Source organism: Pomacea canaliculata, linkage group LG1 (genome assembly GCF_003073045.1).
Source record: "Pomacea canaliculata isolate SZHN2017 linkage group LG1, ASM307304v1, whole genome shotgun sequence".
Lineage (NCBI taxonomy): Eukaryota > Metazoa > Mollusca > Gastropoda > Architaenioglossa > Ampullariidae > Pomacea > Pomacea canaliculata.
In genome coordinates this window covers 11,340,554-11,361,351 of record NC_037590.1, presented here as the reverse complement: position 1 = coordinate 11,361,351, position 20,798 = coordinate 11,340,554, and positions in this window count along the sequence as shown.

Here is a 20,798-nt window from a genome sequence, read left to right as displayed (position 1 = left end):
AGGACTGTAATCTGTGCTCGAGGTTTAGTTCTCCACAAGAGGGCTCTGCTTTCCCTGTGAAATGTATCTCCGATTAAAAATAGAACAATGCTACCAAAGCACACCTCACGCGCTGACATGGAGAGAGAGAGATGAAGATGAGGTTCCTAAGGGAGGCAACTGCAGTTCTCCAAACGATAGGTGAGGTTGGGGGTGCAAGAGGAGAAACGATGACTGGATGTCGAAAAACGTTCCAGCTGCTGACTCTTCTGGCGTCGCGCCAGCATGAATGTAGTCTGGTGTCTGCAAATCTGCCTGGAAGATGGGGTGGAGGTGGTGGTGGTGGTGGTGGTGATGGTGGTAGTCGTGGTGGTGGCGCTGTTTGTGGGGGCCCGCCGCGCTACCCTGCCTCTCGATGCGCTGTGCACTTTGCTGTGTGCGCCAACGGCGTGGGGTACGCTGCCTGCTGCGCGTGCTGGTCGGACGTGCCGAGGGCCTGTGTGATGCAGCAGCAGCTCTGCTACAGAGAGTGAGCACCGCTCACGGTGGCTGCCGACACCGCCGACACCACCGCCACCAGCGCTAGCACCATCGCCAGGTAGAGGCAGTGCAACCATCAAACACTACCTGCTGCGAAGAATCGGGGATGAAGGTGTGTGAGGGAGAGAGAGAAAGAAAAGCGATGATTGCAAAGGGCGCTATGGTAGGACAGAGTATACAATGAGCGATCACTTTCACAGAGAACAGCACACAATGTTTCAAAAGAGGATTTTACTAGTGCCAGCCAATACTGATCTTGTCTGTATGAACGAGGTTAGTCTGGGGGCCCTGAGTGCTCTGTATTCTCCCACTTTGCGTGGTGGAGGTGGTGGTGGAGGAGGAGGAGGGGGAGAGAATATTAACAGAGATCGAACACGTGTATAGTCTAGCTCTGTGTCGCTAGGATGCGCCTCCAAGCATAGTGGAACATGACATTACCCCTAGTTGGAAGCAAGAGTCCAGCAAGTTTTAGTTAAGTCCTACAAACTTCTCGAGGAGCATAAGGCCGCAACAAAGAGTCCAGCAAGAGAAGTGTACCAGGACTACCCGCATTCCGTTAACCATGTTGGCTGTAGTAGTCTCCCTTTCTCCCTACCGCAGACGTGGGTATTGGGTTTCGCAGTCACGTGGTGTCCAAAACTTTGCCTCCAAACACATGACCTCTGACAGGCTCGGAAGACGAATGGGGCGAGTAAAGAACGACTTGCATGCTCTCGCCATTGGCCGCCCACTGACCAATCAGACCACAAAGACAAACGGACGCCAACGGTCGCTCTGCTGACGTCGTCATCAGCTGCTGATTCCTCCTGACGTCCACCTCGTAGGTCGTCAGATCCTCCCACCTCCCACCCTGTCTTACATACCCAACTCCAGGCATAATCTGCCAGCTTGTACCGTCAAGGAATGAGTTGATTATATAAGCAATTTAATTAGTTGTTCCTTTAGGTCGAAGTCTTTGTCCCCATGAACCCCAGTCCGCCGTCACTGCCCTGGAAACAACTAGACTGCCACCTGGTGAGTGGTTACTAACCAGTAGCCCGGACACCTTACTTCTGACACGATTATTTTTTGTTTTTGTTTTTCAAAGTGGGGGAAGGGAGAAGGGGTGTTGCAGCAATGGATTTACTGGACTGCATTTCAGATTTTCTACTTAAAGAACGATGATTTCTTTTTAAATCGACGAAATCCACACCCGACTGCCACTCACGCTCCTTGTCATTCAAGTGCCATTCACCTGTCAGTCATGTCACTTGTCACTCACTTGTTGTTTTTGATGCTCACGCCCTTGCCGCTCTTCAGCTCCTTGCCGTTGCGGTACCAGATGTAGTTGGGGTTGGGCTTGGCCTTGGCCTTGCACCGCAAGGTGAGACTGGAGCCAACGGTCACCTTCTTGGATCCATGGATGCTCTGCACGCTGGGCTTCTGACCTGTGGAGGTACATTAAACAGTTTTACTCATCACCGCAATGTGATTTCTTTAAAGTTCAACAAAGCACTTAAGCAGTTTGTTTGAGCGTGCTTCAATACGTTATCCAAGGTCTTCGCTAACGACCACACACGCACACAAACACACAAACACACCCGAAGCGGAGAGAACCGTCAGTATTTTCTTGTATTTCTCTTAACACGATACAGCTGAGCGAACACTCACACAATAACATATCGTGGGAATGAGAATACAACACAGTGGGAAGGGGAGGGACACAGAGACAACATACTCCGCAGAGGGACAACAACCTCCGCACACATGGGAGCCAAAGACAACAACGCACTCGGAGGGGAGGGTCGAGACGACGCGGCGGAGGTATTCTCCTCCTACATGAAGGTCTCCGAGGGCAGCGCCGACGCAGGATTCCCCGATTCACGTCTCCAATTACTGTTGTTGTTTGAGAAAGCATCGCGAGTTCTAACGGTCTGTTAATCTCTAGCTATCGCACAAAGGTGGACGCTCTCCTGGGGCTAACACGACGAACATGTTAACCAGCGGTAGACAAACGGCACGGCGGACCCCCTGCCCCTCCCCCCACCAGGGAAGTCCACTCTTTATGGCCCTCGTGCAACGGTTCGTTTTCTTTTCTTTCTTTTTTTTTTAAAACCAAAAACAGACGCGACATCGCCCGCCCGAAATTCTCTGCTGGATACCTGTTCACGTCCTCCCCTCTGACTTCCGGTTTTGGTATGGCGGCGCCAGCAGTCTAGCTTTGTTGTCATTGACGCCGCACGTGCATCCAGACGCTGAGAACGCATGCGCAGCAGACTAAAACCAAAAGTTTGGAGCACAGAACTCGGGTGCACAAGCCGGCCTTGAACCCTCTTCCACCCGCGGACGCTTCAGTTCACAGCGCAGTTTACTAATTCTCTGCAAGGCCTCGCTTTGGGTTAATGAACATCTGTATCATAATGTCGTCCATCATAATAATCATTATCTGAATATGTAACAGATGAAGGATCCTTCACAAGAAAATGCTATTATGAACTAACGCACAATTTTTCTGAACCAGCCAACCGTCTTTCTGAACTTGCCGTGAACTTGTGCGAGTTTGCCCCCTTGTGTAAAAGTTTTCTGCCACCCGTCAGACTTTTAGGTTTTGCGTGAACGGCTTTCGAGAACTTATTCGTCTGTCTCTGACCTGACAACCCCATCTTGTTTGTGTGCTGAAACTTGAAAAACAAACAAAACTCTGAGCTCATTGAAGTATGATCAAAGAAGCAATCATACCCTCCTCCTCTCTCTCGATTCATTTTTTTTTTAAAACTTAAGCATTAAGACGATACCCTGAAGGTCTGCTGGTGAATAAACCATTTGCGTGATTGCACGGTGCGCGGGAAGCGTTGCACACAGCACGTGCAGTGAAGTCTAAAAACGTTCTGAAGCCGGCTGGCTCCTGCCAGACTGTGGGTGACCCGGGGTCTGGGTTGAAGTAGTTGGCTTTGATTGCATACCGGGTACTTCTATCTCGGAGGTGAGATAAACAGGAGACTTAGCTGACATTCCAGGCTGTGAGATTACCTTCGACCTCCCTACCTCTCCGCGCTCTCCTTCCTGTGTGAGAGATACTCGCCGACAGAGACGGACCGGTGCGGGTATCAGCACCCGATAAGGATGTGGAAGACAGATTAGCGTCAGGCGACGCACAGAGTAGGTCTGTGTGTGTGTGTGAGGGGGTGCGTGCGTGCGTGCGAGTGTGTCTCAGTCTTCAACATGTTAAATCTGGATTTCTCGCGCGATTAACCACCGCATGTCTGGTACCCATGTCTTGCAGCCACGCTGTAACGTGCGTGCGTACCAACTGACATGCGCTTGCACGCACACCCACGCACCCGGGGTAGTGGTGGAGGGGTTGACGTGAGGACATCCTTTCTAAACTTGATACCCGGGGTGGCTATACAATGACAATGACGATCGGGGAGGTGACGCAAATGTTACTGTCCCTAAGGACGCCACGGTACATCTACACCCGTTTCCGTGGACGACGGGTGCTTGTGCACTCGCTTCCGAGCCGAAAGCGGCGGCCATGTTCTGTGACTGCACGTCACCTTACATTTCTTATGAACAACTGTTTGATGCTAGCAGCGACATTCTGCCCACCACCAGTGACGTCCAGCAAACCCCACAGTGACGTCTAGCAAACCCCACAGTGACGTCTAGCAAACCCCACAGTGACGTCAGCAAACCCCACAGTGACGTCCAACGGACCAGCAGCAGTTCTTCGAGAAAAATGTCATTGCAGCCACCGCAACAGAGATAGACAACAATCTGATAATCACGGAACAAAGCAGCAGAACAGAAGGAATTTGAGCGAAGCATCACAAAAAGGATCGGAGGGTCGTGACACCAACAACACAGAGACATAACACCTACATCTTTTTCGTAATTTACAGGAATCAGGAATATATTTTATACTCGTTACATCATCGCGAAGTATGAAGTTGCCCGTAGTGCAAGCTATACTGCACTTCGAATGCCTGAGGTCTTCACCAGAGGCGAGTTCGCGGTTTTTTTTTAAATATCACACATGTATTTAGAGTACTAAGTACACTGTGACACTTGTAACACTCGCGTGTAACGTCTGTAACGTTCATATTGAGCGTCACGTGCTCGCGCTTTGCCAACGTGCTGCATCGCGCTTATCACGAGCTGACAGAAAAACACAAAAATCTCGTCAGTTGAACCCTCGGATGGTAAGCAAAGCGGTTTATAAAAACCCATTAACTTTTTTTTATGTCAATGACGGAAATCGAGAAATGAATCAATAACAGTTAGAGACCTGACGATAACCTCGTCCTAGTTTAAAAGCCGTTATCGCCGATCATCCTTTCAAGCCCGTCGCAACGAGGTGTTATCTCCCCTACTGTTGAGGCAACAGGAACGCGTCTTCCCTCGATGATTTACAAAACGTGTGAGTGTGTGTGTGTGAGGGGAAGATGCACTTAAGGCATGCTAATACCGCAGTTTGTTGTCGTGAACACTCGCCCCTTACCCGACAAACCACACACACTCCCCCTTTCTCTCTCTCTCTGTGGCGGGGATGCACTTCTGTACCAAGTGGATGTAAAGACGCAGTGCACACGAGGATGAAGGAGAAGAGGAAGAGTCTGAGAGATGACTGAAACGATCAATTTCCGGTGCAGCCTGGAATAGACCACCCTGCAGAAGGATCCGTTATTACGACCACCACCCCAACTCCTCTGTGTGTAGTCTCTCGCGGCACGCGTACGTCGAAGCGGATGGAGGCTGCAGAAACACTTTCGAGACGAAAAATAGTCGCATCTTAATGTTTCCTCAGAGCTGGTCTCCCACTCACTTCGCAGTCACTATGGAAAAAAAAAAATGAAAGAAAGAAGAAAAATGTCTGTATCACAAAGGACTGGAAGAAAAGCCAAGCACGTGCACGCACGCGCTCAAAGTGATAAAGTGGAGGTGATGGGGGAGAGAACACGTAAGCAAGTCTGCGTGAATGGCGGACATGTTCATCCGGGTTCACCACGATGGATGCTGTTGTATTACAGTCCGTGTTTGGTCGTCCCCGGGGTCTTGCACCGACACACGAAAATGTTAACCTCACTGCCTCTCTTTCTCTCCGTGTCTGGACGAATCAAAACGCTCAACCCATTCCAATGTCCACACATAACCCAGACAAAGTTTCTAAAGTGATGTGGGATACGATCTACAGCCAATCGCCTCCCTCTCCCCTAAGACCACTTTCATTTCTGGAGTCCAAGGGGGAAAAGGAGATTTTACATCCTGCTGACCACTGAACTGCGTACTTGGTAGTGGAGCAGATGTTATCTTCAAACTCCGAACTTTCCTCAAGAAAGGTTAGAGTTTGAAAATCTGTCAGTGCCAATGTGGTTTACACAAGAGACAAACTTCATTTTATGATTATATACACACACTAGTCTCTTTATTCCTCGACCCAGATTCACACCGGGAGGTTCCAGGACGCAGATGGTACAGAGATCTTCGACAGACGAAGGACCGGCATTGCGTTTACATGTTTACATCCACCCCGGGTCCAGGCACCCAGTCACGCCAGTGCCTTTGGAAACAACCCTTCAACCTGCTGCACGCAACTGCACAACGAAACTGTTATGCTGGAAATGATTTAAACACGCAAGTTTCTGTCATTTTGTCTGTCTGTCTGTCTGACTGTCTGTCTGTGTGTCTGCCTGTCTGTCTGTCTCTCTCTCTCTCACACAGTCTCGTGGACCTCCCTATCTTGAGGTATTTCATCAACATGCACGAAGCCCCAGTTGCAGGGCGAGGCGGAGGAAGCATAAATGATAGCCCACTGAGCTACTTTCGTGAAGCGGAAGACATCCAGAAACGTTTCTCTCTTGATTACCCGGAAGACGAAGATTAGAATGGCAAAACCAAAATGAAAGTTTAGCACTGGGAATGGCTGGAAGGCACTATTTACAGAAACAGAAACAGCAGACCCCGTGCCACCCATGGCGAGGCTTTGTGTGCGCGTGAGTGCGCAGTCAGCCGCGTGATTCTCTTCCTACGATGGCAGGAGGCGGGGGAGGAGAGTGAAGCAGTCAGGCTGCTGGTGGCCAAGATGACAGGCTGCATGATTCATGTCTTCGAACCATCACACAAAGATCTGCGCATCTCCTGCTAGTTGCTTCCATGTTTTTAATTTCCTTGTCTTACCCACCTGAACTAGCTTCCTGCTGACAAAACTGTTACCCTGGCAACCACCCCGTCTCTTTTTATCTTCCCTTTCTCTGCCTCCTCCCTTTTTTTAAAAAAAAAATGTCACTAAGGTGCTGCTATTGCTGACAGTTACATCATACCCACACTAAACTGAAAATCAGTATAGTCATCTACCACATCATCAGAAAGGCTGCTGCAATCTCCAAGGACTTATCAAAGTGAAACTAAGTTAGAGCTGAGACTTTAACCCCTGATGTAACATGCTCGCAGGTTCTTTTACCCGAGACACCAGGGTGGTGGGGATAGGGGTAGATGTTTATCCCTTCAGGGTGGAGATCCCTGTTATTTGATACAGGTCGGCGGATGATTCTCCGACTGATTCTACAATTGTTGACTGCTCAAATTCTTCCTCTCAAAGGATGCTAAAGGTCAACAAAAGGTCCTGCGATGTTTTGGTCAGCCTATCCGCAGGGTAGCTACCTCCAGAGTATAGGCGATATCTACAGGCGACATGACTTGGTGCTTCTTAAAAAAGTGGTTCTTGAAGTAAAACAATGGCCGTGTGATGCTACAATTTATAAAAAGGAAAAATGTAAATGAGCAACAATGTCCAGTTGTTGTTTACTCCTGTAGCCAGCGCGTGATTTCCGCGTGACGCACCCCTGACAAAAAAGGTCAAGGACGAGAGTTACGGCGTGGGAAGTCAAGAGGGCGAACGGTGTGGGTGTCGCAAGTAGGGGAGGACAACTATCCGACAGTTACCCAGCGTTAAGACAAGGCACGCACCTGTCGTTGCGCAAGACACGGTAGTGTCGTCTGTCACTGCCAGCGCTCGACTGACAAACTACAGCAGTGTCAGTGTCAAAGTAGTGACGTAACACGGACAACAGAATGCTGTCAAGCAGAACCCAGAACCTCTGGGTACCCGTCTCGTCATTCACCCACAGCCGGATGTGCTTGCGGTTAGGGCCTGTCAGCTCCACCGCAAGGTCGCATTCCCACAGCGAGCGTAACCCGGTTAACAGGGGGGAGAGTGCAGGTGACATGGGGGGCAGGGGTGGGGAGGCTTCGTGTGTGACGGTGAGACAGTAAGTACAGCTCTGTCACCTGTGGCGTAGGTGGGGAAAGATTTGAATGGATAAGAGAGAAGTGGGAGGCTTGGGAACCTCGATCGTATTAAGCCTCGTGAAGTTCTTTAACAACTGCATACTGCGACCGTCCCTCCCCGCTCCCTCCCTCCGTTACAGTGGGGGCGGCCACAGGCACGTCGGGAATTTCAAGAGTGGAGGAACTTTTCAAAGCCTAATCGATAAGTTCTGCTCTAACGACCGTACCTGGACCTTTCCCACCCTGTTCGTGGTTAAGGTATTTGAGTCGAATTTCTTTTGGAGGTGGCGTGAAAACCCTACACCCACAAAATTTAAAAAAAAGTTGATCAAACTAAGTTCAGGAAATGCATGCTGGCAAGCAGGCGCGCGAAATGAATTTGTGTGTGTGAAGGGGTGGGATGCACAGTTACAAAATGCTGCCAGTCTACTGAACTAATGTGAGATTGTGCATGCAAGGCATGCCTGTCGGTAGTACTAGGTACATGTAGTAGTACTCCTTGGCCTGTAGGTGGCGCACCTTTACATTCCATGTAACATGTAAAGATAAATTTTCTTTCTGTTCTTTTCCCATCCCACCTCAAAACAGCAACATCATCCAATTCGTAAAGCGCTTCTAGCAATGAACAGTATTCATTCCTTAATCACGTGACGGGTCTGGTCCACTGTACAATTGTGTGTGATAACCCTACTTCCGGCCCCACCGTGACAGTCAGCTTGCCGATGGCAGCGCCATCACAGAAGGTTTGATGTAGTCACGATCAACAGGTAGGGCAAACCCGCGTAAGGTGAGAAAACCACACCAGGACCTTGTAATGACTAGTGAATGACTAGATGCGAGCTATGGACAAGTTCTAGTTCATGGTAACATTCAGGTGTCGCTTTTCGCGGTAAGGAGATACCCGGGCAGGCGACTGTAAGAATGTAAGCCTGTGGTTAGTGGCATACATGTGAAGGGCGCTCACCCCGGTCATGAAAGGAAGCACCGACCAAATCTTTAGGTTTTAAGCGAGGTAACTGCAGTCGACAGACATGCGGGAAAGTTCCAGCTTTTGTCCTGACAGCTATCAGACCTCAGGTCTGTTGCAAAAGAACCAACCAAACAAACAATATATCTATATTAGTCATGACAGCTAGGAAGAAAGTTCTCTGCAGTTAGAAGGCTGTCGTGGCGTAAAATTCGCATCTCGTTTTAAAGAAATTAAATTGTTAATAATGTTAAATAAATGATGCAAGAGCAAACTGACATGGTATGTTCTTGGAATTGAAAAACTGAAAACGGCGCAAACACTTGAAGAAGCAGGATTACGGCATAACCAGGAAGATGATGATAAGAGATATGTCTGCAAAACATCCTCCAGAAATTAAATGATTCCGCCTTCGTTAAGACTGAAACTTCCCCTAGTATCAGGCTGAAACGTGCTCAGGACATCCTGACAGTTGTCAACAGTGGACAAATAGCGATTATGTACATTGATAACGGGAGACAACTCTGTTGATGGATGCACAAACCGCACGTAACTCTGGTCCTTTGTACTCGCTGTGTTGACACGTGGCCATGCACACGCGAACCACACGATGAGTGAACAACAAATGGACAGAATGAAGGGTGGAAGAAAATAAAGCAATGGCAGAGCGACTGTTCAGTCAAAAGACAATTTGAAATGCCCTCACACACAGACACACACATGTACTGAGAATAACGCGGAAATGACGTCAGAAGAGAGCCCTCGATGCTATTCCGCTACCACCATTATCGCTCGGACACCAGAGAAACTACGCAAAACACAGACACACACACACGCCCTGTGGCTGACATGTAAACAAACACGTTGCCTCCTCAACAGCCCGAGTCCAAGGACACCACTGTCCGGGGACAGTCGCAATAAGATGACAAATCCGCGCAGCGCAGTTCGCCATGCAGCCTCACACAACAAAGTGGACATGGCTCAACTTGACGAATGCCAGGTAACTGCCTGTCATTCCTGAGGGTTATGCAAAAGGTCCACGACCTTCACCTGAGACTGAAAGTCAGAGATGTAGGCCAAGACAGGAGCTGAATGCCTGGCTTACCTGTCTTACCTGTGACGGTTAGCAAACAGGACATGATACTTTACAATCTCCTTCAGTGAGAGGTAAAAAAGTGGGTTTTTGCGCAGACCATCGCAATCGCCTGATCAGCAAGCCTTAATCACAGAAAATGCTTTGTAGACACCGCCAATTGTACCCGGCACATCCCGAGCATCAATGACAAATGGCAGGTGACTAATGCACAGGATAAACATCTTCAAAGACTGCTGTTTATCGCAAGACGGCGGGGGAACGCCATTCATTAACCGGCATGAGTAAACAGAACGAATACAAATTCCACATTAGTGAATTGTCTTCTACAAACACAGGTGTACAAAGTCTGAAGATTCATTGAATAACTAGGTCACAGTGATCCTGAAACCTGATCACACATTACAACAAAGTCAGCAGTGGTTGTCCTTATTTAAGTACTGATTTACAGAAATTAATTTTTAGACATATATATTTACACACACACACACACGAGCATATTATCCAAACTTGCCTTACCTTTATCTTTATCTTTATCTTTACTACGATTTTTCTTGGCTTCACTCATATCGAATTGTTATTAACGCGTGAGGCAGATGAATGCCGAGATGTCAGAAGAAAATGGCAATCCTTTCTTGGTTATTAGTTCTTTATTGGTTCTTCACTCTTCCTTGTAGTACGCAGACAATGAAGCGGTCATCGTTCGTTAGCAAAGTTCACGGAGTTTTTGGATCGAGAAATATCCCAGTAATGTGACTGGAATATACTGGTGACACTTCCACGGACCTACCCGAGAACTCGGCAACAGATGCCTCCAGACTAACTTGGACACACGTCTCTAGTCTTAATGGACTCACACTATGTTGGGGCACACGACTTTGGTTCTGCATGCCTCAGATACAGATGTCCTCCTCCTACTCCTCCTCCTCCGCACTTAGCTGTATTCCTGCTTCAGGATACACCTTATTTTTAGACGTCAGGGCGCACGGGGGAAAAAACCCAAAAATCTGAGGACAGGTGATGAAGGTGGAAAGGGGCGGACCTGGGAAAAAATCTGCAGGCAAACAAATCCACTAAATTCCATGAACAAAACAACAGCCTCGGTACGCTCTCAACGGGGTCCGTCCACCCCGGGTAAACACGTCTCTCTCGGCGAAATGCGAGGTCGGCAATGCGGTGTCAACACATTGTGCTTTTTTTTTTTTTTATAATGGGTGTACAACGCAAAGTGTAAAGACTGGAGAGATTCGACCCAGCGATGTGCAGGAGACCAGAAAGTCGTCCTATGCTTGACACAGTATCCTCACTAGTTCAGGAAACAGGACGAGGTGGACCTGACACCCAGCGCCATTGAAGTGGAGCAGACTTCTTCTCATATCCACTGCGCCGTGTGCAACGCATTAAAGAGGAAAATCCCTCACGATCCAGTCATTTCATGACAACATCAAGGTGCAATTACAGCGAGGTGACATGCAGCAACAACAACAACAGCAGCAGCATGCACAGCGATATGGTTGTGTGTTCCAGGTATGTCATGTGCCACCCGCACCACCCGGCAGTCAACCAGCGGACGTCTTGGCCCCGGGCCGCGGCGAGCAGACGACGGGTTTGAAAAGCGTGTCATTCATCATTCTGTCCCAGTCCCCACAAGGTGCCCAGACAGCTGTTATGAATGCAGACTAGATTACAAGCCTACGTAGGCCGCCAAAGCCTCCCCGCCCTCTCCCCCCCACACACTGAAAGCAAAGCCTCTCGTGTGAACAGTAAACAGGCAAAAGCTGAAACACATACCTGAGCTTCTGCGCATGCGTTGTTCAATCATAGAGTGAAGTTCGATCACTTTTTTTCTGCCATATTTGTCTTACACATGAGAAAGTTTTGGAAGTTATCGGTTGGTTCTGTGAATAGGGGTGTTAGCCACTACCCAGCTACCCGGCCTGTGTAAGGTAACATTACTCGCTAAACGTGCTTAGTGAATACATACCCAGGAGCCTTCATGACAGGTGGATGACGTGGGGTCGACAGAGTCAGAAAGGTCAAAATACCTGTTACTTTGTTCACTGCAGCAACAGTTGTACTATAAAATACCTCTTGTAATGTCATAAATGTACCCGACATCCACATATTGTTGAAAGCTCCCTTCCCTGATCATACACCCCACTGCCCCCTTCTGAAACAGTTACATTACACACTAAAGGAGCACCCAATATAAACTGGGATAGCCCAGTGTCTAGTGTAGCACATTATCTATATAGACTGGGGTAGCCCTACATACACTGGTGCTGCACCGTTGGCTGACCTTACAGGGTCAGGATGGCCAACACGCGCCGACTGATCGTCATTCACAGCGCTCGCCGGCAACAAGCTGCGACTGTCAATGGACCTGTGGGCGAGCGGTGTTCAGGTCTGTCAACAACACCAACGCATGCTTCCCACCCGAAGAGAGTGAAAGAAGAAAAGGGGGGGGGGGGTGTCAGCCAGTCAGCCAGCCAGCCAGCCATTCATCTGCCTGCGTAGATAGAGAGAGGGGGAGAGGGTTGGGAGGATAAGACGCACACGAAGGCCTCGCGATTCGACACCAGTAAAAATGTCACAAACCCGAGTTCAGCAGTTCGGAGGAGGGTCTCCTTACAGCGGGGTCAGTGTTATTGGTCGGGTGTTGTTACTATCTGTTCATCGCAAACATGAACGGTTGAAAGGATTCACTCACGCTCTCACTCCGAGTTGTGCCCACGCGCTTTGCGAATTGTCAGTGTGTGCGCACGCGCGTTTGTCTTATCCAAAGGAGTTGGGTTTACTCCCAGCTTTTTAAATGAACAAGCAGTTGGACTTTGCCCCTTAACCCCGTTTTCTACCCACTCCCACAACGGTGTGCTTACGTTGTTTCGCTTGAGTAAACAACGCGCAGACACAGTTCAAACCCACTGACAGAAATGGAAGTGTAAGACACGTGCAGGGTGTCTACAAGCATGGCAACTACACCAAGCTGCTTTGTTTTATTCGAGAATGCGCAACACGCAGCAAGTCCCGCGGTCACCATTGGATACAACAGTTCTAGCAACTGTCCAGAAATGTAGTACAAGCACCCGTCTGTAAGTCCTGCTCCTCCAGACATCAGCCCTCCCTGGCCTTGCAAACACATTACCCTCTTCCAGACGAGAGAAACCACTTCGCCTTTGAACCCCTCAACCTCCATTTATCAAGTGTCAGTCTCTTTACGCTCCAGAACCGCAGCATTGCAAAAAAGATCCCCTCACCCCCACAAAAAATCCCACGAATACTGCACCCGCGTTAGTGTCAACAAAATCGCACGCGCACTGAGGGAGGGGGATAAGGGGGAGACGTAGGGAGGAGGAGGAGGGCGAGAAAGGGTGTACGGCAAGTACAAACTATTAATCGGGTGCACGTATTTGATGTTAGATGCCTCGGGTAGCGGGTTCAGGCTTCACGTCTGGCTAGGCAGGCTCCAAGACAAGTCACACAGTGCGCAGACGACGGGCACTGGGAGGCAAGTCTGTCTTTTAATGCCGCAGTAGCGCCCCTTTTCCCAGAGGTCGCGCATCTACATTACATCATAAGATAGCTCTTCCCACATGGCCTCGGGTTATTTTCTTCAAAAACAAACTTTAATATGAAAAGCGATTAGCTTATTTGCACTGAAGAGGAGCGCGTATTGCGACCGTCTCCCCCTCCCCATCCTGCCCCAACACCTCCACCATTTCCAGCACTCAACAGTTACCCCCCTTCACTCTCACTACCCGCCTCCCACCCTCAATCTTCCCGTTTGCACAGCCGCCTTCGCCCACCAACACCACCTTTGATCGCGGCTTCTACACAGTTTGCAAAGGCAGAAATGTCGGGTGAGGTGAGAAAGGAAACTTTATGAAAGGTCACCATAAGTCACACCTAACGAGACCCGTTATACGCCCGCGTCCTGCATACAAAGTACACTGGACAGTCGATTGAGAATTCTGTAGGAAAGCTACTATGACTCAGAAAGCAAGGATCCATCTGCGACGACAGTTACTTAACGGCAAAGTAATCCTGCAAAGGAAGAGAATTTGAGGACATTGTCTTGGTTAACAATGGTGTCAAAAACCTGTGAACAGCAGTTAACATCCTGACTGCGTTGATTTACAGTCACCTAACTATTTATTAATTTACTTTAATGTCCAATTAGTATTAATGTTTATCACGGCGAATCCCGTTCTGTCGGAGCAACTTCAAATCTGCCGGAGACGAGATCTGAACCTTCGCCTCCCAAAGTTCTTAACTGACAGACACTCTACCACTGTGCCACCAGGGTGCCCCAGGCGACAGAAACAAACCCAAATTCTTGTCCGTCTCTTGGAGTCTCACAGGATGTATAAAGAGAAGTATGCGGCGAAGGAGCCGAGAAATAAAAAGTATTTCTCTGAAATAACACAGCCGCCATCATAAAAAGGAGAAGAAAATAATGGAGTGACAAGAGCGCCGTTGCAAGACGCTGGAAGCATTAAGCTTCATTACTCTCTGATTTCTTGTTTCCTGCTGCCTGCAAATCAGCAAATCACACAGCAGTTTATGACTATTGCACACTCACGCCGCCAACCTCCAGAAAATGGGGAATCCTTCCTGGAAAACCACTCGCCAGACACGGCTGAAGACAACTATTGAGGACACCACCACCCAGGACGCCATGATGCGACTTTCTTTTTGCACGTTATGTCCAGTGCAGGCGGCCATACCTTCTCCCCTCCCCTGTCTTCTTATATATGTCTGTTAGACACATCACAACTACTCATGACCCCCTGCTCGACCAAAATATCCGACCTGTGGAGTAAAGGTCGCTAAGGATTGGTGCACTTGACTACTGCAGTCAGCCTTATCACCTCCCAGGAAATGCGGCGCTCCGTGAAGATAGATGGGAGTCGGAGATGTCCCTACTTTGTACCGCAGGTGGTATCCGCAGACACCTCATCTCTTCCCACCTTCCCCTTCCTCCACTGAGAAAAAAGAAGAATGTAGTGTATGTGCGCGCGTTCACACCTGAAGACAAGAGAAAAAGAAGTATCTGCGGTTGGACACACGCCTGTCGTTTGGCACAAACTTTATGTCGGCCATGAAACCTCCTCGCACCACATTTAAAAATCGGATTCTGGGGGCGTGTGGGTGCTGGGTTCTTTCTTTGTTTGCTTTAAAGGTTTCGTCTTCCAAACAATCTATTTCATCATGTTTCATTCAACAGCAGGGCCACGTGCTCCAGCATCTTCTGTTGTAGACTAGAGACAGAGACACCAAGCTTTGGCAGAGGACACCAAGCATCTGACGTATTCATCCAACTAAGCTTTCGACAGGAAAAATGAAATATTGATAGAAACAATGAGTTGTTCGATAGGGACACCAAGCTACTAAGCCTTCAAAGTGTATTTATGCATAGATAAAAACACTTCGCATCTTCTTGTCGGTACATAAAAGTGTCCATAGGTCCCCTTTACTTATAAAATTTACTAGCGTCTTTATGAGCTCCATGTCACAAGAGAAGACTCCCACAGACCCCACTGGAGTGCTTTAGGAGCACCATTCGACATCTCAGGATGAGCAGTGCTCAAACTTCCTCCTCCTCCATCCTTGGCGACATGTCTGAGCGGTCCACCCCAACCGTTGGGTCGCCACATTGTCAGGATGGACTAACACTGGACTAACACTGGACTAACGTGAGGACGGTGTGAGGTCCGCCATGTCAGACTGGATTAGCCCTCGCAACTGGACCACAGGCGCACATCACGAGGTCAGTGTGAGGGCGAGGATGGGGGAAACATTCCCAGACGGCGGTGGCGGGGGAAGATGAGTATTCCCAGCCTGGGGAGAGACGGTGTAAGAGAAAGATTCACCGCCGGGGTTTTAGACTTTCAAGATGATGTACTTTCCCGCGCCCGTCTGCGACAGGACAATGCAAAGAACCCAGGCCCTGTGATAACTCGTGTAATTTATAATGAAGATACAAGCACCGGCAACGGTACACCTCAGGAATGTCCACTGATATGAACCCTACTCTTAAATATAAAGAAATGAATAGCATCGGAGAGTGGTGAAGGACAGAGACGGCAATGAGGTCTGTAAATGTCTACGAAAGGAAGACCGATTTTTTCTTTTCAGCTGTTGTCGGTGCTATATGGAGGGTACACACATCTTCTTCATCATAGTTATCATCGAAATCCGACATACAAGCATACAGACTATAATGCCATTGTCCAAAGCAATTACTGCTGGTGCTGTTGCAAGGCGCACAGCCAAGCTAAACTGTCCTGATGTGATAGTATCTGAAAACTTTTATTTCTCACCGACATCGCTAACACTAGGTGGCACGTGCGCTTCACGTGAGGTCTTTTTCATTTTAAATCTTTTCTTAACCCCTCACACTACTATCTGCAGTCACTTCTATGATTCGGTTTCCATGACGGCAAACCGTCTTATTGTTTACGCCGCTGACAACATGAATGGTTTGGTAAACAGCAGGGTTAGCGGTAATTAGATGAGCATGTTCAAGGCTGATACCTTTGCAGAAGTGTGCATGAAGTTTCTGAATTATTCTTTCGCAAAGTCTTTGTGTTGGTCAAAATCCTACATGCAGGTCACTGTATATATATATACTGTATATCTTGCACGGGCAGTGAACTGTTAGGTGAGATGAGGGGACCGTGATAATGCATTCCAAGACGACGGCTTGGCCTCCAGTGACCCCACAGCTCTGTATTCACTTCCGCTGCCGGCTGTGGAACTACTGGAGAACAATGCCAGAGATAAGTTGCTTGTGTCTGCAGGCGTATTTCTGGCGCTAGTCGTACTTGCGAGTGGGACAGGAGTCCTCATTAACCCCACGTAACTCTCGATACTGTCAGCTGTCTTCCATTTCTGCAGCCGAGCGTGGGAAAAATTAATAAATAAACTTTTTGTATTCTTTAGACTGTTTTGAAGAACAATCAACACTAAAGGATGTCAATCCTTCTTTTAGGTTTGAACATATTCTAGAATCTAAACTGTACTCCGGTCCTCCGTACGTTACACAAACCTCGGCTTATCGGAGCAAACGGGGGAAAACAAACAATCAACTGGGCAATTAAAAGCCAAAACAAACATACACACGCACTCACGAATGTGTCTGCAAAATAACCAATGGTTGTAGAAAACTAAGGAGCGATGTTGTTAACTTAGGTGCCGGGTGGAGATAATGTGTGAGACCGCTCGCAGACCGGCCCTGCAGGGGTGCCAGACTTGCAGCATGGGTGGGACCCGATAAGGCAGCAGAAGATGGACACAGCCCTTGACCTCTGACCTCGCCGAACGCAGGGAACACCGAAATAAAGAAAGTCTGGCTGTCGGTATCTGAGGAGAGAAGCGAGTCATCAAGTGCAAGAGGCTGCCCCCACGATCTGTCTTTTCTGACATTGATGGCGTTTTTCCTCCGACTAAAGCTACCGTCGACGGCGAGAGGGGATGGGCGAGAACGAACGAGTTTCATGTGCAGTTGGGATCACGGGAAACGGTCCGAGACAACACTGCTCAAAAGCCTTTTTCAGCAAGTCCAGTTCTTATCAGTTGTAGCATCCATTTGTTTTCCACACGCACACACTCCAATCACACCAGTAACACAAGGTGTATATGTTATTGTGGAAGGTCTCCTACCAGTCTGCCCTACCTCCCTCTTCCTCGTTTCTCCGCAGTACAGCTTTCAGGTTTACATCGGCCTGCTTTAGTGTGCCAGGGTTTGTCTACACTGATCCGTCTATACGAGTTTGTCTACACAGATCTGTCTATACAGGTCGTGCTGGCTTTGAGTGGATAGCTCTCCTCCTACCCCTTTCCCCCAAACGACTTCTAACGGTAAATCTTTCTCCGTCTGAGGGCCTCCCTCCCATCGCGACTCGCAAGACCTTTAGCAACCCTCCTCTCACATTAAGAAAACACGCGCTGCCCATTCAATGTTTAAAGTGAAGGGGCTCCGAAGGTCTTCTGGGGAGCAGCTTCGGATGGTTTTCCCTTCCCCATCCTTTCTCCGACTGACCCTGATACGAGGGCTGTCTGCACTTTGCGACCCTGGCAAGGTGCTGGCAAAGACCATCGTCGGTGTAGGCTCTCCACCACTTCTCATGCCAACACGGCAGTTTGCAGCACCAGCTCCCCGTTCAACGAGTCTTTGATCAGCTCAACACGCCACTGCCATTAAAGTTTACCGCACATTTATAATTACATGTACAGTGAACATAACTCCTCTCATAGGTCTTGTCCTCGAACTGTAGACAATTCTTGGAAAGCCTTTACGTGGAGTTATAAATTTCTCTCGTGGAACTAAAACTGTTATTGTGAAGAAAGCTGCTTGCACGCACAGGCACAGAGAGACAGAGAGAGGAGGGAATGAGACTGCAAGAGTTATATTTCATCGATAGTTTAATTGCCGTTAGTGAAGGCAGCTCATTCAGTCGCCCAGTAGTTCGGAAGCACAACTCAGTTTATTAGACAAGAAATGTAGCCGGCACTAGGGTGCGGCGAGACAGGAAAATAAAATCTGTTTTATACCTATGTAGCTACAGGTCAAAGTACAAGGGTAGTTGACCTATCCTTAGTAAAGGTGTCCATGCCAACAGGAACGGATGCTCGAGAAGGGACGAGAGTGAGGCGAGTGTTCCAGTGGTCTGTCGGGGAACGAACTGCTGCAGTCAGGTGCGAAGTCAGGTGGATTCTGTCGAGTGCCAGCCACCAGCTGCCCTGAGGTACAGAGTGCGAAACCCCAGTGACAGCTGTCACTAAACTCAAAAAAATTATAATCAAAATGGATGTCAGCTTTTCTTATATGGTTAAAAGGCCTACTGTTTAGTAACCCTGAGACTTTTTCGACACTGCCAAATTTTTATACACCTGCTTTTATCGTTTTGTGCCAAATGCGTAGTCTTTAAGGACGGGAACCAACTATTCAGTGATGGGAAGGTACCTAGAGGCTGCCTCTGTCTCATGTGTGTTTCATAACTTTGGCCCAGATGCCGGTAGCCTCGAAACCTCGAAAGCTGTTACAAAATCTGATTTTTATTTATTTATTTATTTATTTATTTATTTATTTATTTATTTTTTTTGCATGATCCAAAACGTTTAAGATACACTTCCTGTGATGTGATCACTCCCTTTCCTTGTTCACAGTAGCCACAGATTCCAAGGACAAGCCAAGCGGCAAGTGTCTGGCACTGAGGCGTGAAGTCGCCGATATACTGATGATGCGGCGGAGTTGTCACCCTGGGGCTGATGCAGCAGACAGCGACACCTTGCTCAGGTAATCAGTCTGGGCCAGTGGAGCGTGTAACCTGCTCTCAGCATCGCCTGCGACTAGTGAAAGCAAAACCTGGCCACGAGCTGCCATCAGCCAACAATACCTGTCGATATGCACGTGAATATGTGGAGGGTGAGGGCGGGGACGCACGGGGAGAGTACGCAAGTGGATTTTAAAATATTAAAAAACCGCAGACTTTTAGTCGTTCGACCGACTTCACAGTGTAGCTGGCAAGTTACACGGTCAGTGAACAGACATGTAGATGACCTCCAACCCCAGACTGACCCCCTGCAGCCGTATCGAATTCCGGATGGATGGTGGTTACGACACCCCCAGCGTAACTGGAGAAGGTCCCCCAAGCACCACCAGCCGCTTCTGAGTGACAACACCGTCCTCGCCGGCGGAGGAACAAAAGCCCACTATCTGCCCACGCACTACTTCAGCGCCGCTCGGCCGCGACCCTCAGGTTGTGGGTGGCAAGGGGTACGCTTGCGTGACCAGCTGCGCTATTTTTAGACAAGACAGTGAACGTGTCGGGGCGTGCTCTAGCGCCGGCTTATCACTTGCTGACGCAGCAGTCAGGATGGGGGAGAGGGAGGAAGAGGGAAGGAGATGGAGATGGAAGTCGGGGTGGGGTAGGGGGGAAACGATCAAGTGATGAAACCACTAAGCCGCTTGCTACCTCGCTGGGAATCCGGTGGTCGGGGTGGGATTCCGTTTCAGTCGAAAAGTCTACGGCTAGCGATTGGCTTCATTAACAAGGCCAAGCTTCTTGCCGACTAATACCCGGTTATCTCTCGTCAGTCTTGCACGTAGTACCCTCATACTCAGGGCTTTGTCGCTTCAGGACTTCACCCCAAGATTTTCTGCGGGAAGAGGGTGGGAAAGGCAAACAAAAAAGAAAAAAAAAGAAGATATATAGTCGCCTTTATTATCTTCTAACATTGGCCACCTACCGCTTGTACCCAATAGCTTGTGGGATTTAAAAAGAAATACAATGCCATTCAATGCTGTTTCTTCCTCCCATGCACTTTTTCAACTCGACGACGACGAACTTAAAATATGTACACTCCTTACAGCAAACCATCCAGCCATCCGTACCCCGGAGCCCCAGAGACCAACAGACAGCGGCCGAAGAAGGACGAGCCAGTCCTTGATGGAGTGTTTTCCGGGGTGGGACTCATATTACTATCTTTACTACAATCAAGTTTCTCATTTTAATCGGATGTAGGTCAGTACACTTAGGAGGTGGGAAATACTGAAATACTAAATGCACTTTTTCTTTGGTTGGGTAAATATTTAGAGTGTAAACAAGTTTCTGTTTATGCTGATTGACGTCTGAGCTTTACACGGGATAAATATAGGGATATAACTATACACAGGATAGGTATGAAGGCTGTATTATACTGCCAGTCCGATGGCCTCCAGGAAAGATACCATTTGTTCTAGGTCGTCGACTGCACCACAAAGTGTTTTGAAAGACTGGCCAGCGTACATGGCGGGCTTCTTCTCGGGTGTGGCAGGTAATGTTAGGGTCACTGCATAAAATAATCGGGGGAGTGATGAAGGTTATATTCTCTGTGGGGCAGAGGAAGAAGGGGGATATTAAAGCTGCAAGAGTACCAGCACCTAACGAACCGATGGCGCTCGGGTCG